The sequence below is a fragment of the Nannobrachium achirus genome (assembly GCF_963921795.1).
Source record: "Nannobrachium achirus genome assembly, chromosome: 13".
In the NCBI taxonomy this organism is placed as follows: domain Eukaryota; kingdom Metazoa; phylum Chordata; class Actinopteri; order Myctophiformes; family Myctophidae; genus Nannobrachium; species Nannobrachium achirus.
This window is the reverse complement of record NC_137833.1, coordinates 54314464-54327317: the sequence shown is the minus strand read 5'-3', so window position 1 is coordinate 54327317 and position 12854 is coordinate 54314464. Positions and strand designations below refer to the sequence as shown.

The 12854-nt window shown below is 41.9% G+C and overlaps 1 long non-coding RNA gene across 1 annotated transcript in view; it reads right to left on the bottom strand.

The window, feature by feature from the left end:
- LOC308296942 overlaps nucleotides 1–532 on the bottom strand; it is a 46039-nt gene extending 45507 nt beyond the window's left edge. Inside the window, exon 1 of the long non-coding RNA XR_013962650.1 lies at nucleotides 412–532. This is a non-coding gene — a long non-coding RNA (uncharacterized lncRNA). The remainder of the gene's footprint in view (nucleotides 1–411) is intronic.
- Nucleotides 533–12854: the final 12322 nt, after the last annotated feature.

Here is a 12854-nt window from a genome sequence, read left to right as displayed (position 1 = left end):
GGGCTAACCAAGAATGTCCCTGTCTTTAGGGGGCAGCCAAAAGTCAGAGACAGGTTTAAAGTTAGTTTTAACCCACTAGGGCGGAAGTTAGTTTAAAGCCACTGAGGCAAAACAAACTACGTAGCAGCGAACTGTACAAACAAACAAAAAAGGGTAAAAAAGAACAGCGGTTCAACAGTTCAAAAGGCACATCATTATGCCAAAAGCACAAACAGGCAACCTGGACAAACACAGTCTCACTCTGCCTGTCCAGATGCCATTTTAAAGGGTGTGGTGCCATTGCACACACCAGGTACCCGTCCCACTGATCACTGTGGGACTGCCATTGCACATGTGTCCCACTTATCACATAAGCACTAATTTGTTCCTATGTCTATCAAAATGTTAAACGATAGATTGAGTAGAACTTACCAGCTATTCTGTCTCGCTCCATAACTTGATCACTGCCTCACATTGCCACACGTACAGTAACTTCTCCTTTTTCTCCACTCAGCTTCTCTCCCTCCCTTTTTTCCGGAGACTTCCCCTTTCGCTTGCCGTCCCCCCTCTTTCAACCCTCCCTCTCTCCTCCCTCCTTTTCCTCTCTCGCTTTTCCGTTCTCCCCTACATTACTTCTGCCTTCATCTCTCAACGTTTAATGTCTTCATTCTGCGAGCAAAACAAGGGAGTGATTAAGTCCACGGCCATGTGCTCACACACACACACACACGCACGCACGCACGCACACACGCACACACACACCCAGAGCTCATAAGAGCGGTTGGACTGGTTCCCAAAAACCTGTATTACAGTAACACAGACACTGTATCGCCCTGAGGAACGGTGGGACACATGCCCACATACACACAGTCACTGTATGTAACGAAACCTGTTTGTATGGTCCACCCCCTTATGCCTAAGGGGCAAAGACAAGCAATATATACTTAATGTTTTCTGTCATTCTGGGTGCTTCTCTCCTGACAGTCCCTACACTGTCACTAGACCTGCATCCGGACATGTTATGTGCTTCCTCTCATGACAGCCCCGGGCCCGGCTGTCAATGAGACAGAGTACACACTTTTGCTATGTTCGTTAAATAAACAAACACTCAGAGTGACCTCTTATTGAACACTCTCAGTACCGTTTTTGCCTCCAAGTGTACTATAGTGTACACCCCATATTTCGCCACTACACACCCTCCTCCTCCAGGCGACCCAACCGAGGCTGATCAGACCCTGGCCTGCATTTGTCCATACTACAGCTACTATCACGGTCTCTTTGAACAATTCAAGACGGGGAAAATGGCTAGCAGATGCTAGCAACAGTTTTTGGCAACCCATGGAGGCTCTAGTCTAGGCACTGTGGGTTGCCTCCAGGCCTGGCTCCTCCTCCGCCTGACCAGAAGTTGGCAATTCTTCTGTGTAGTGCGTCATTGTGGCAGCTGAACAACAAACTACTGCATGGTAATGCTGAACAGCAAACATCTCAGCCTCGACGTGGGACAGAACAGGGACAGAAAAAGGAGTACCACTTGCCACACATGTGAGAAATCTGTAAAGACCACCCTAAACAAATCACATACTGTGATTCAGGCCCTTGAAAACACGCACGCACGCACGCACGCACGCACACACACACACACACACACACACACACACACACACACACACACACACACACACACACACACAGCTTCTATGTATTGTCTATATTCAATGTTTACATGTTTGAGGAATTGTCAATTTTCAATGTTTACATGTTTGACTGAGAGAGAGGAACTTGCCCTCAATTTGCGTTTGCTATCAAGAGTAAAATAAAGTTTGGGTTTATGAAAAATACTTGAATTTTTACCTTCTTTCCTGACATAAATGTATTTTGACCCGTAACACCACATATGTCACTATTGTTAATAATATTACGTTAAAAAACTAAAACAAGTAATTTCTTTTTGGAAGTGTGTTCTAATATTAATCTATTAAAGCCAGATAACAATTATCCATTGACTTCAATATAGGAAATCTAATGACTGAATTTTAACATTTGTATAATTGAAAACGAGTGCTATATTGAAAGATAAAACCCTAACCATGACCTAAAATAATATTTTAAATAGTGTCTACATACATATGACGGCATAACAAGTGGAGTGAAAATCTAGAAGAAATTCATTTTTTTTTTGTATTTTAGTGTGAGTTAAATCATGGGTCAAATTTGACCCGCTAACGGGCGGCATAGCTCAGAAACCGTCATTAGAGCACAAAGGGTTCCCGAAAGGTTCCAAGTTCGAATCCGGGCTCCCGCTGAGTTAATGTCAAAGACTTCTTGAGCAAGACTCTGAACCCCTATTTGCTCCCGGTGAGCAGGTTGGTGCCTTGCATGGTTTCCTCCGCCATCGGTGTGTGAATGGGTGAATGTAATGCACAATCTATGTAAAGCACCTTGGATAAAAGCGCTATATAAATGCTTCGTTGCTTCGTGTTGTTATTCTGTGTGTTCAATTCTAATTTCAAACATGGTTTCAGTAAAATAGAGCTGCTCAGTGGCAGTATAGTGACTCAGCACGTTTTTAAATGTTTTTATTTCTCCAAAAATTATGATTTAGCTAATTCAACATAAAAAAGGCGGAACCAGGGCGGGACAAGGCAGATAGAGCCTGCTGGTCGGTCAGTCAGGGACCAACCAGAAGGCTAAAAGGGTGAATTGCCCCTGATGTGCAGGTTGGTGCCTTGCATGGTTGGTAACATGTCATTAGGTCGAACACCCTTTGGATCGACCACCAAACTCTAACCCAAACCCTAATCCTAACCTCAGTAAAACTATGCCTAACTCTAACCCTAACCCTAAACCTAACCTCGGTAACCGTGACGCGGGTGATACCTGCTGACGCTCGCAGGTGATTATCTAACCTGCCGACGCTGTTCGACCCAACGGGAGTTTGACCTATTGGGCAGTCCCTGCATGGTTTCCTCTGACTATGTGTGTGAATGGGTGAATGTAATGCACAATCTACTGTATGTAAAGCACTTTGTACCATTTAACCCATTTACCATGTGTAGCTGAACACAGTTTCACACAGCCAGGGTTACACATCGGCACTCCGAAGCTATTCCGACCACCTAAACCTAAACATCATTAAAACTAACGCTGGTGAATGCTAACATGCCGACGCTGGTGAATGCTAACCTGGTTTCGGAATGGAAACCCGCCCCTCCAGTTCCGAGAAATCATCTGTTCTTCTCTTCCTAGTAACACAAGCTTTTTTTTTTTTTTTTAAGATATGTTTTGGGGCTTTTATGCATTTATTGATAGGACAGTAGACTGACAGGAAATGGGGAGAGAGAGATGAGAGGTGACACGCAGCAAAGGTAGTCGGGATCGGGAATCGAACCAGCGACACGCTGTCAGGCTACACTGAGCCTATATGCCACCCTACATTTTTCAAATCGGCCATGGTGACATTATAACAAGCAGATTTGCTTGCAGGCATAGTCCTTCAAGAATAAATACACGTTAATTTATAAGTATTCTTATTTCATTTTAATTTACTATTATTGCGACCGTGAGGTCGCAAGTTACTATGAAAACCTCCACCGGCTGTCCCTCGTCCGTCAGTCCGTCTGTCCATCACCTCATGCCACACTTTTGCCCCTACTCTCATCTCCGGCACTGTTGCCCCTATTCATACCAAACTTTGCACACACACACTCCTTGGCTGGCTAACCACAACCTCTGCCCCTGGTTTTTCACATGCCCCTCTTCTACCGCCACCATGAGTTTTGCTTTTTGCAGACACCATTAATGTCTATACAGTACCTGCGACCTGACAGTCGCTTATCTCCCGATTAGGGAGTCTTACTGGTTATATTTACTTACTTTGGTTCTTCTTTTACCCATAACTATAAGACTTTTTTTGTATAAAAGTACAGAGGTAACAATCATGCTAAATGGAAAACAAAGGAGTGCTTGTTTCCATTGTGGTCCTGTGTATTCTCCTGTGTTTCATTCTTACTGCTGTTGCTGCTGTGACACCTGAATGTCCCTCCAGGTATCAATAACGGTTTATTGTTGTCTTATCTTAATGTTATCAGGGAACTGTGAGGTGGTGAAAGCATCTGTTGGAGAGGATGCTGTTCTTCCATGTGAGATTGATCCCTCCATTGATCCCTCCATTCACCTACCTGAAACAGCCTTAGAGTGGACCAGACCAGACCTGCCGACAGATGAATATGTTCATTACCAGAGGAACCACAATGAACATGTTCAGGGTAAACATCCTTCCTACAGAAACAGAACATCTGTCTTCATAGACGAGTTCAAGAAAGGCAACATGTCCCTCAAACTGTCCAGAGTGAGATCATCTGATGAAGGAAACTACACATGCATCCTTGATGAATTCAACAAGAAATTCACTATTCAACTCAATGTTGGTAAGGCAACTGTACTGAGAAATTATACATTTGGGGAAATGGGGGATCAGTCTGCCCTCACTTTTGAAATGTCAGATGGCCTGATAGTTGTTTAGATCCAGCACCCTCTTATTGCATGTAAGCTCAAAGATAACCAGCCAGCAGTCTCTCATCTCGCATGACATTTTGATGATTCTTGTTTAAGAAGCTTTGGTTGGTACAGAAAAAGTATGACCTAGCCATACAGCAGTCAGTCTTTTTCTGTCGCAATCTTATTGAACAAATATAGCCTACTCTCATTGGACAAATACTCTAAACAGGCTTAAATGAAAAGAATGAAAGAGAAAAAACAAACAAACATGTAAACGATTGGCCATGATTGGCCTGGCAACAACTGTGTACTGGGAGTATCCTTACATTTCTTTTGCTCTGACCGGAGGACAGTAGTGCTTTCGTGGCCGGACATGCCCATACGGCGTCAAGGCAATATATTTCCCGCAGGAACGGCATGGAACAGTGCATGCTAGAACCATAGTTAGCTGGTGACCTACAACAGAAACGTGTATTTTCATTTCATCAGTCGGTCGGCCGCATCGTAAATGAACAGTAAGAACACACACGTGCATTTTCATTTTGACAAACGGAGAACAAGACGGCGGTCTCCGTTCATACATTCTTTTTAGTACTATAGCATTGTAGCCAGCAAGTATTGTCATGCGTAGCCTTCTTAACACAGTAAACACACTAGCACGATGTGACAGCAGCAGAACACACAGGACACGGCCAGGAAGTACAGCCAGCCAAACGCGATGGTCGGGGGCGCGGTTCGGATTACGCGGGCGTGGTTATCCATCTTCCCCAGTGGGATTTAGAATCACACGCACCACTGCCTCAGGCTGTTGGATTTGGTGGCCATTAGCATTTTTTCAGCAGCCAACATTGATAATGAGTCCGCCCTTATCACTGCATAGTCACTCCTACAGAACACTTGTTCTGCAGGGAGCTGGACTGAGAAGAACGGCGAGTTCCAACAAAGCGTTACATCCTCTCTGTAAAACTCCTGACAGTCAGGTGAACAGAAGGTTGAGTGATGTCTCGGGAGACATATGCTCATTAGGGGTCAGCAGGAACTAGGGAAGGAATTAGAGTACAATGGGAATCTAATGACTAAAGCCGCATTCACACATACAATTCGGTAGACTTGGTGCGATTGGGGGGGGGGGGGGGATTGCAACATTCTTACCCATTTAATTAATGCGTTAGTGCTCACACTGTACGTTGTCAACCGCAACAAGGAACGGGACATCTATCCGGTGCATAATAATGCCCTCTCCCCCTGGGTTTACAAATTCTTCAACCCACAGCCCTGCATCGGGTTTGCGAGTAATTTTTTAGAACTCGGACATCTAACCAAGCAGACGGTCGAGAGTGGGCTTTAACCTGCGCACACCTCTACCACAATGTTTCATTGCCTGTATTTGACACGGATGCATTCATTGATTGAAGACTTTATTAGAAGTTTGCATAGGAAAAGATACAGTTTCATGACGATACAGTTCACTGGTACAAGGTCTACTAAAAGGAGATCCATGAAAAGACTAAGCTTATTTCCACAGGAAACCATTTAAGTACCTTCTACAGAATCATACCAACAGTGAACCGTATGCTGTTGCAAATCAAAAACACTGTTTTGTTGTGGATTTGTATTTGTTTGTTTGATCCGCAACAGAATAGTCTTCACACAAGCCCAAATGATGCACATTTTCTTACAATACGCTACGGGATTCATTTTAATCACATTAAAACATGCAATGTGTGAATGCACCCACCCTAAGAGTCATGGACTGTGGAGTAAAACAGGAGATTGAATCATGTCAACAAATGAGTTGTCTCATTAATGCAAAAAGAGTTTAGAGTTTTGTTGTGTTCATCAGTGTTGGCTAATTCTGGTATTTCTTGTTCATTCAGGTGAGCGCGGCTCAGAGAGTGATTCTGTAGAAGGTACGTAACCATTACACAAGAAAAACATTCCTTTCCAAAAAACGACCCCCACAAAACTATGAAAAGTGAGGACTCATCACTAAACCATAGTTTTATGGGGGCCGTTTTTAGCCCAAGGATGTTTTTCGTGCAAAACAAATGCTTGCATTGGATTCGGGTTAGGGTTAGGGTTAGCCCTAACCCTAACCCTAACCCTAACCCTAACCCTAACCCTAACCCTCACATGCTACTTAAAGCATATTCATTTCCTTTATTATTTTACTGTGAAATAATACTGAAATCTATGAGTCCCCAACTTTGATTGGCTCCCTCAAGTTTCCCAAGACAAATCTGCAATGTCCCTATAGCCAAAAAAGTTCCATATGGCATGTTCTAACTGTGTGCCAAATGTCATGCTTTTATCGTAAAGTGCACAATTCCATCAACATACTGCCCGAAACGCCCAGACTAAATGGAGGCAAATATGTATCACCTCAGTAGCAAAGTTCTTTCGCATTAACTATTCACCTACTGTACTGAACATGTATTTTATGGTGTTCTATAGCTTTCTTTCTGTGAACCTCTGTTCTTCCTCTTTCACTTCTCCCTTCCATCCTCTTCTTCTTTTCATTCTGTCTCTAATGTTTTTTCAAGGTGGACGTTTTCCCCGGTGGGGCTCTCTTATCATCATCATCATCATCATCATCATCATCATCATCATCAGTGGTCTGGTTTATTATAGGGTTAGGGAAAGGGGAAACATTCAGGATGTTGAACTCAGCCCAGAAGAGATCAGGTACAGTATGTTTCATGTTTGGATTCATGTTAACTTAAAGCAGTGTAATTTTCAATAAGTCAATCAATCCACCAACCCCTCTCTCTATCTTCTGTCCAGCCCTATGAATGCTGCTGCGATCTGAAGTTGAAACATCTACTCCACCTTCCTGCTGTATTGGTCTCTCACTGCTCCAATGTCACTGTGTGTGTCACATCAAAGTTTGCAATGGTGGCACGCGAGGCACCCTCTTGCAATTGCCCAATACACCTAAAAGCTGGGAGCATGTCACTTTATTTTATTTTTATTTATTTTTTACGAAGTAAATTAAAAAATTACTCGCAAACATTGCTGTGGCACGGGAGCAGGACACAATGAACGAGGGAGTAATGAGCCGTCAGACTTTCATAATCCTCAGCAGACTGAGTTGTCATGGCTTTGTGTGTGTGTGTGTGTGTGTGTGTGTGTGTGTGTGTGTGTGATTACCGGATACAGTAGGCGGGCTCTATACCGGATTAGAGTGCTGGGCAGTAAATGGAAACCAGTTTAGCCTGCAGCCCTACACATTTTTTTTTGAACTATACAAGCCTACATGCACTTGCTCTATTTCTCTGTCAGCTCAGCTGAGAGCTGTGCCTGGCCACTACGGTTGCCAACCGTCCCGTATTAGCCGGGACACCCGTATTCTGACTGAAAGAGGCGTGTCCCTTACGGGACGTCGCTTGTCCCGCGACGTCCCGTAAGGGACAAGCGCCAGGCACCGTCTGACTGCCTTTTTGTTTGTGGCTATGTCATTAGTACTGTGTGTGTGACCGGGAAAGGAAATCTCTTATTCTAGCCTTTTATTATGAAGAACGGTATTTAATTGTAATATTTTTGTTTTAAAAAAAAGTTATTTATGTTCTTATTGCACTATTCTGCACTTAATTTGATTTAGTTTTCATGGTTATTTTGTGGTACACTACTCATAAGCTTTGTTTCTAATTTGTTGATTCAATGCTGCACTAAGTGATAAAATGAATAGAATAAAAAAATAACTTAAAGGACAACTTTTTTTCTTTTATTCTTAATGCATGGATTTGGTTAGAAAATGCCTAAAATAAATACATTGTAAAGGTAAATGCGAAAAAGTGCCATTATCTGGTTAATCAATTAATCGTTTAAATAATTGTCCAATTAATCGATTATGAAAATAATCATTAGTTGCAGCCTTACAGCTATACAGTGTTTGTTTAGTAACAGGGGGTCGCCCTGCCTCTCCAGCAAACAGAAAATAGTTGATGTGGCTTTCCATCCAATCAGGTAGAAGGTTCAATTTTAGAGTGTTTCAATTCCAATTTTCTGCACATTTCTGTGTCATCACTTCCAATTTCACTTGTTTATCCTATATCCTCTGTTCTCTCTCCTGATTGGATAAAATTGGCATCCATACCTGAAAATGTACATTATCTTTTGTTTACTAAAGAGCTTATGAGAGACTGGGCGACCCCTGTTACTGAACACTCACTCTATAGCAATGATTGCTATTAGAATATGACGCCTGATCTAGTGCTTTGTATATTAATAAATTTATGTATTTAATTATTTATTTAAAAGCCTAACATTCAAACAGAATGTAATTTTTATTTGTAAAATGTGTTTGTGTTCCAATGTATACCAAAATTAACTCATTAACCACGATTATTAGTTTGACAATTATGTTTGTGACAGCCCTACCTAGTTATTTTATCTACTGCTTTTTAACCGCCTCATTCAGTTATTTTATGTACTTTATGTAGAGTATACTGAATACATCACATGCCATAGATGTGATGTATATACAGTACTCTACATAAAGTGCATTTTTAGTCTATGGTCAGATAATAGTCTGCCACACTATACTCACTCTATCTATCTGAGCTGTTTCTGTTGTTTTTTTTCGCACTGTTTTTCGACATTGCACTATTAGGTTGTGTTGGTAGTTTCTGAGTATTTGTCTTGTTTAACAATGACAGTGAGATACTTGTTGCACTAACTAGCATTGACTGCTTTGGTCTCTTTTTTGTAAGTATATTTAATTCGCCCCCTATTGATGCACCTTCTCTTTATTGGTACTGTACTGCTCTTGTTTTTTACTCTTATCTATCTTTTCCTACTTCTCTGTAACTTTTTAAATAACTGTATACTGCTGTGCTACAACGGGACAACTGAATTTCCCCCTTGGGATAATAAAGGTATCTATCTATCTATCTATCTATGTCTATCTATCTAAAATGTATTTTTACTGTCAGAACCGGAATAGTTTGTCCGTAAGTATGTATATACGTGTAACGCCTGATACTGTGGTGATGTGTCACTGTGACATCACAGGTGACATCACAGTGATGTCAGATACTCAGAGCAGGGATCTCCATATATAGGCATAAACAGGTGACACCACAGTGATGTCAGATACTCAGAGCAGGGATCTCCATATGGGCATAAAAGGGATTCTGTTAGGGATCTCCATATATGGGCATATGCCCATATATGGAGAACCACACTAACATAATCCATATATGGTCAAGACAGGTGGCGCAACCTCGCCCTTAGGTGTCTTACTGGTATATGTCACAGTGTTTTTGAGATTCCGTGTGATTGAGACCAGGAGCGCTCGTTTTTTGACACAAGGTGGAGCAAGCAGTGCCTCCTTCCGGGACTGCCCATAAGGTTATAGATTTAGGAATATTACTGAGGTTAGGGTTATCATTCACCTGGTTGGCATTCACCAGTTTAGGTTTAGGCATAGTTTTACTGAGGTTAGGATTAGGGTTAGGCATAGTAACATTCACTATAGGTGAGCATTCAACAGCGTCAGCAGGTTAACATTCAACAACATAAATGAGCTCAACAGGTTACGTTTAGGCATAATTTTTTCTGAGGTTAGGATTTGGGTTAGGTTTAGGCATAGTAGCATTCACCAGGTTAACATTCACCAGCGTCGGCAGGTTCAGGTTGGCATTCACCAGGTTAGCATTCACCAGCTTCTGACTATTGGGAACAATTGAGGAACAATGAGACGTCGGACCAATGCAGTCAAATGCTCTACCACTAAGCTATACCCCCAATGCCATGGCATCAGCTTCTTCCGGGTACTGCCCATAAGGTGAACTAAAACAACCACTCCGGTCCCAAACTATATGTATTGAACTGATTATAGGTATTTAATCCCAACAATGTTCTAAATGAGCTCACATCAGGAAGCTTGATGGAAACTCGGCAGTAGAGCACTTCCTTCAGTACAGCGCCTTTTCACCACAACAGCAGTAGGAGGAGACAACAGACAGTCAGTAACTCTGTCATAACAGTGTGCCAGTCAGTGAGCAGCAACACAGAATGGAGCAAACATCCCTCTGCCTTCTAGTCTGTAAGTAGTCTACAATTTTGTGTATGTGTGTACAATATGAGCAATTTGCTACCTCAATACTACTACAAGTAGCCAGGGCTTTTGAGTTATAATTAGGCCTAATTAAGGTTAAGACATTGGGCAGTTGATCATTGGATAATTTGTTGGGGAAATGAATTCCAAGATCAATATTCAACTCAAGATTTTACCTTATTTCTCTCCACATTAACACTGTGTTATCCTTTTAGCCTTAATGTTTTACTGTACGTCTGTGCTGTTTTTCTTGACTAATAAAATATTCAGTCAAACACTAGCATTAATATTAACCCTAACAGCACTATGGGCCCTGTTTAGATGATCTATTCTTGACGATGGATGGCACAAGGAGGCATGTCTCAAATCAAATGCGTTCAATGTGTTCAACTCCAATTTAGCACCTAGTAAATTAATTTCAGTTATAGTAAATCAAATTAATAGACTAGTTTGAATATTACACATTAGTTTAGTTACACTTTGCATAATCTAGGCGTAAAACTCATGTGATCTGTCTCTCTAGTGGCTATTTCCATGGTGATTGTCTCAGCAGAAATGTCAAACAGTGGCGGTGATATGAAAGGTAAGGGTACTTGTTTTCTACTCACCTGATGTTCAACTTATCCACAACTCATTCAGTGGAATCAGGGAAATGTAAACGACTTCTAACAAGAAACACAGTTTAGTTTTTAACATGGAATCAACTTTCTTCTGGATTTCTGTCCCACAGTCTCTGTCAGACTCAGTCCTGACAGATATCAGTTCCTTAAAGGTGAGCGTGTCTTACTGAGCTGTGAGGACAGACAGTCTGACTCTTCTGTCTGGAAACTGATGAGGACCGACACCAAAAACATCACCTCAGAGTGTGGTGGAGATGGTAAACCTCGCTGGGGGAGGAAGAACACCACAGGATGTCATGTCAGTTCCACGCACCCTTTAGTAGACAGTGGACTTTACTGGTGTGAGTCTTCAAAGGGAAAGAGCAACACTGTTAATATCACTGTGACTGGTATGTTCAGCAAATCAATAATTTGTTGTTGTTATTGTTTGTTTGTTTTTCTTTCTTTTTTTTTTATTATTATTCAGTGGTCAGTTAAAACATATTTTATGTTTAAACATCCTATGTTGGGATAGTGTTGTTCAGAGTGATGTCATAAATGTTCTATTCTGCTGTCATTTATCATTGTTCAGGTGGAGATGTGATCCTGGGGAGCCCTGCACTTCCTGTGATGGAAGGAAGTGATGTCACTCTGCACTGCTGGTACAAGGACAAGACAACTGGTAAACCATCCTCTGACCTGCCAGCTGCTTTCTATAAAGATGGATCCCTCATCAGGACAGAGTCTACAGGACAGATGACCATCCACAGTGTTTCCAAGTCTGATGAAGGATTCTACAAGTGTACCATCTCTGGCCATGGAGAGTCACCAAAGAGCTCGATGGATGTGAGAGGTGAGATGATTGTATCACAAACCCAGACTTATGTGAAGTGATAGAAGGAGTGAGAGGTTGTTTTCATTGGTCAGCTGCTGTATATCCCCAAGGGCTGATATGATTCCATGTGAATGGAATCAGCAGTGTGGGTAGAACATTACAAACAGTCAGGCCGGCTTCTCTCTCTGTGTTAAGTACAGTATAAAAAGTGTCTGAGATCTTGTGTATGTATGACTGAGATTGTCCAAACCATCTCAGTCTGGCCTCTCTGGCTTTATCTCCAAAACATCTAACATGTGCTGTCCTTCTGATGTACTCATTCCACATCCTATCCCAACATTTTAGTCTCTGCTACCTGAACATTTTAGTTTCTACCTCAGACACAATTTGTATTGTTGTTACATCTTAACTAACCATTAAGCCATATGTAAAGTCCAATTTGTGTCTTTAGTTTTGGCTCCTCACACGTTTCAGCAGCAACAACAAACAGTCATACATGGCTAGAGGGGTGGGGGGTGGGGAAAAATCAAATAACTGCTACCTGCAAAAACAAATGCTTCATAGACAGAACTTCTCGACGAATATTAGTTTCCTTGCATTTCATACAGTGTGATATGACGTGCAGATTGAATAGTTTACTAATGAAGTGAGTCTGGGACGTGTCACTCAGGTCTATTGTTAAGTTAATGTGTGTGGATCGCTTCGGAACTATGGTCCACTCCGCAGCCATTCTGTGGCCAGTGCCTCCTCCATTGCATAATGCATATCAGATATGCTACTTTGAAAGTTTCATGAGGGCATACGCTTATCACGGTAGAACACACCACTGACCTTAACCCAAGTACACAAAAGCTAATTTATTTGGTTTTGGTTTCCTCAACAT